This window comes from Rutidosis leptorrhynchoides, chromosome 4 (assembly GCF_046630445.1).
Source record: "Rutidosis leptorrhynchoides isolate AG116_Rl617_1_P2 chromosome 4, CSIRO_AGI_Rlap_v1, whole genome shotgun sequence".
Classification (NCBI taxonomy): domain Eukaryota; kingdom Viridiplantae; phylum Streptophyta; class Magnoliopsida; order Asterales; family Asteraceae; genus Rutidosis; species Rutidosis leptorrhynchoides.
In genome coordinates, this window is record NC_092336.1 from 575,984,859 (window position 1) to 575,989,838 (window position 4,980).

The following is a 4,980-nucleotide window of genomic DNA, read 5'->3' on the forward strand; positions in this document are numbered from 1 at the left end:
ACGTACCCGTAACAAGCTCCGGGTCTTCCTGTGCCTCTGCCGCATTAATATTGAAAACTCTTCCACGGCCTTGTCCATTCGTGTTCTCCTGGTTCGGGCAATTTCTAATAATGTGGCCCAGTTTTCCACATTTATAACAAACTACATTGGCATAACTTGCTCCGACACTACTTGCTCCGCCATTACTCGTTCCGACACCATTTGTTCCTTTCGTTCTATTAACCCCTGGTCCGTAGACCTCACACTTCGCCGCGCTATGATCATTTCTTTTACACTTGTTGCAAAATTTGGTGCAGAACCCTGAGTGATTCTTTTCACACCTTTGGCATAGCTGCTTCTGATTGTTGTTGTTGTTGCGGTTATTATTGTTGTTGGGATGATTGTTGTAGTTGCTGTTGTTGTTGTTGTTGTTGTTGTTGGGCCGTTTGTTGTAGTTGCGATTGATGTTGCGATTGTTGGGATAATTGTTGCGATTATTGTTGTAATTGCTGTTGTTGTTGTATTGGTGATTCTTATCACCGTTTTCCTCCCACTTTCTTTTGACTTGCTTCACATTGGCCTCTTCAGCAGTCTGTTCTTTAATTCTTTCTTCAATCAGGTTCACGAGTTTGTGAGCCATTCTACATGCCTGTTGTATGGAGGCGGGCTCGTGTGAACTTATATCTTCTTGGATTCTTTCCGGTAATCCTTTCACAAATGCGTCAATCTTCTCTTCCTCATCTTCGAATGCTCCCGGACACAATAGGCACAATTCTGTGAATCGTCTTTCGTACGTGGTAATATCAAATCCTTGGGTTCGTAACCCTCTAAGTTCTGTCTTGAGCTTATTGACCTCGGTTCTGGGATGGTACTTCTCGTTCATCAAGTGCTTGAATGCTGACCACGGTAGTGCGTACGCATCGTCTTGTCCCACTTGCTCTAGATAGGTATTCTACCATGTTAACGCAGAACCTGTGAAGGTATGCGTAGCGTACTTCACTTTGTCCTCTTCAGTACACTTACTTATGGCAAACACCGATTCGACCTTCTCGGTCCACCGTTTCAATCCGATCGGTCCTTCGGTTCCATCAAATTCCAAAGGTTTGCAGGCAGTGAATTCTTTGTAGGTGCATCCTACACGATTTTCTGTACTGCTAGATCCAAGGTTATTGTTGGTATGTAGCGCAGCCTGTACTGCGGCTATGTTTAAAGCTAGAAAAGTACGGAATTCCTCTTCATTCATATTCACGGTGTGTCGAGTAGTCGTTGTCATTTCCTTCAAAATAGTCAAATGGAACAAGTTAATCATACAGATTATTAAGAGTAGTTAATAGTATTTCGTAGCATAATATGAACTCATTTATAAAAGCTTTTTCTTCATATTAGCGTTTTATAAGTTTAAATTCGGGTAGTACCTACCCATTAAGTTCATACTTAGTAGCTAATATACAATTCAACTACTACAATTCTATATGAAAAACTGATTATAATAATATTTCGCGTTCAAACTTTTATACAATATTTTACAAACTTACAATACCGCTTATTTTACATAAAGCATGAAATATAGCACACAATAACTTTGATACAAGATAGTTGTGAAGATAATTCTAGCTAGTACACAAGTCGTTCAGCAAAGGCAATAAAGACACGTAATTCATACGTCCAGAAACAAGTCATGCATTCTGGTTTTACTAGGATTACTTCCCATCCTTGGTCTTGTGGAACATAACCGTTATGGCCGTTGATAAGACAGCGTGTTGTCACGTCGTCAAAAGGACGAGGGTTACGTAATGTCCAACAGTCCCGTAACAATCTAAAAACCTCATTTCTTACCCCAATTACCGACTCCGTCACTTGTGGAAACGTTTTGTTTAATAGTTGTAGCCCAATGTTCTTGTTCTCACTTTGGTGAGAAGCGAACATTACTAATCCGTAAGCATAACATGCTTCTTTATGTTGCATGTTAGCTGCTTTTTCTAAATCACGAAGTCCAATATTCGGATATTTTGAGTCAAAATAATTTCTTAACCCATTGCGTAAAATAGCATTTGGGTTCCCCGCAATATATGTGTCAAAGTAAACACATCGTAACTTATGGATTTCCCAATGTGATATCCCCCATCTTTCGAACGAAAGCCTTTTATAAACCAAGGCATTCTTGGAACGTTCTTCGAATGTCTTACAAACTGATCTCGCCTTAAATAGTTGTGCCGAAGAATTCTGACCGACTCTAGACAAGATTTCATCAATCATGTCTCCGGGTAGGTCTCTTAAAATATTGGGTTGTCTATCCATTTTGTGTTTTTATACTGTAAAATAGACAAGAGTTAGATTCATAACAAAAATACTTATTAATACAAGAAATTTTTACATATATCATAAAGCATAAGCACACTATATTACATATATTACACCACACGAATACAACTATCTTATTCCAACTCGCTCGTTTCTTCTTGTTCGGTTTTGGTTCGTTTTGCCAAGTTTCTAGGGATATATGATGTTCCCCTAATACGAGCCGTCGTGATCCACATTGGTTTAGAAAAACCTGGTGGTTTAGAGGTTCCCGGGTCATTGTTACAACTTAAGGACTTCGGGGGTTGACGATACATATAAAGTTCATCGGGGTTGGAATTAGATTTCTCTATTTTTATGCCCTTTCCCTTATTATTTTCTTTTGCCTTTTTAAATTCAGTTGGGGTAATTTCTATAACATCATCGGAATTCTCGTCGGAATCCGATTCATCGGAGAATTGGTAATCCTCCCAATATTTTGCTTCCTTGGCGGAAACACCATTGACCATAATTAACCTTGGCCAGTTGGTTGAGGATTTTCTTTTACTTAACCGTTTTATTATTTCCCCCACCGGTTCTATTTCTTCATCCGGTTCCGATTCTTCTTCCGTTTCCGATTCTTCTTCCGGTTCCGACTCTTCTTCCGGTTCCTCTTCGGGAACTTGTGAATCAGTCCACGAATCATTCCAATTTACATTTGACTCTTCATTATTATTAGGTAAGTCAATGGGACTTGTTCTAGAGGTAGACATCTATCACATAATATCAAACGCGTTAAGAGATTAATATATCACATAATATTCACATGTTAAAAATATATAGTTTCCAACAAAATTTGTTAAGCAATCATTTTTCAAGTAAACACGGTCGAAGTCCAGACTCACTAATGCATCCTAACAAACTCGATAAGACACACTAATGCAAAATTCTGGTTCTCTAAGACCAACGCTCTGATACCAACTGAAATGTCCCGTTCTTATTGATTAAAAACGTTCCATATTAATTGATTTCGTTGCGAGGTTTTGACCTCTATATGAGACGTTTTTCAAAGACTGCATTCATTTTTAAAACAAACCATAACCTTTATTTCATAAATAAAGGTTTAAAATGCTTTACGTAGATTATCAAATAATGATAATCTAAAATATCCTGTTTACACACGACCATTACATAATGGTTTACAATACAAATATGTTACATCGAAATCAGTTTCTTGAATGCAGTTTTTACACAATATCATACAAACATGGACTCCAAATCTTGTCCTTATTTTAGTATGCAACAGCGAAAGCTCTTAATATTCACCTGAGAATAAACATGCTTTAAACGTCAACAAAAATGTTGGTGAGTTATAGGTTTAACCTATATATATCAAATCGTAACAATAGACCACAAGATTTCATATTTCAATACACATCCCATACATAGAGATAAAAATCATTCATATGGTGAACACCTGGTAACCGACATTAACAAGATGCATATATAAGAATATCCCCATCATTCCGGGACACCCTTCGGATATGATATAAATTTCGAAGTACTAAAGCATCCGGTACTTTGGATGGGGTTTGTTAGGCCCAATAGATCTATCTTTAGGATTCGCGTCAATTAGGGTGTCTGTTCCCTAATTCTTAGATTACCAGACTTAATAAAAAGGGGCATATTCGATTTCGATAATTCAACCATAGAATGTAGTTTCACGTACTTGTGTCTATTTTGTAAATCATTTATAAAACCTGCATGTATTCTCATCCCAAAAATATTAGATTTTAAAAGTGGGACTATAACTCACTTTCACAGATTTTTACTTCGTCGGGAAGTAAGACGTGGCCACTGGTTGATTCACGAACCTATAACAATATATACATATATATCAAAGTATGTTCAAAATATATTTACAACACTTTTAATATATTTTGATGTTTTAAGTTTATTAAGTCAGCTGTCCTCGTTAGTAACCTACAACTAGTTGTCCACAGTTAGATGTACAGAAATAAATCGATAAATATTATCTTGAATCAATCCATGACCCAGTGTATATGTATCTCAGTATTGATCACAACTCAAACTATATATATTTTGGAATCCACCTCAACCCTGTATAGCTAACTCCAACATTCACATATAGAGTGTCTATGGTTGTTCCGAAATATATATAGATGTGTCGACATGATAGGTCGAAACATTGTATACGTGTCTATGGTATCTCAAGATTACATAATATACAATACAAGTTGATTAAGTTATGGTTGGAATAGATTTGTTACCAATTTTCACGTAGCTAAAATGAGAAAAATTATCCAATCTTGTTTTACCCATAACTTCTTCATTTTAAATCCGTTTTGAGTGAATCAAATTGCTATGGTTTCATATTGAACTCTATTTTATGAATCTAAACAGAAAAAGTATAGGTTTATAGTCGGAAAAATAAGTTACAAGTCATTTTTGTAAAGGTAGTCATTTCAGTCGAAAGAACGACGTCTAGATGACCATTTTAGAAAACATACTTCCACTTTGAGTTTAACCATAATTTTTGGATATAGTTTTCATGTTCATAATAAAAATCATTTTCTCAGAATAACAACTTTTAAATCAAAGTTTATCATAGTTTTTAATTAACTAACCCAAAACAGCCCGCGGTGTTACTACGACGGCGTAAATCCGGTTTTACGGTGTTTTTCGTGTTTCCAGGTTTTAAAT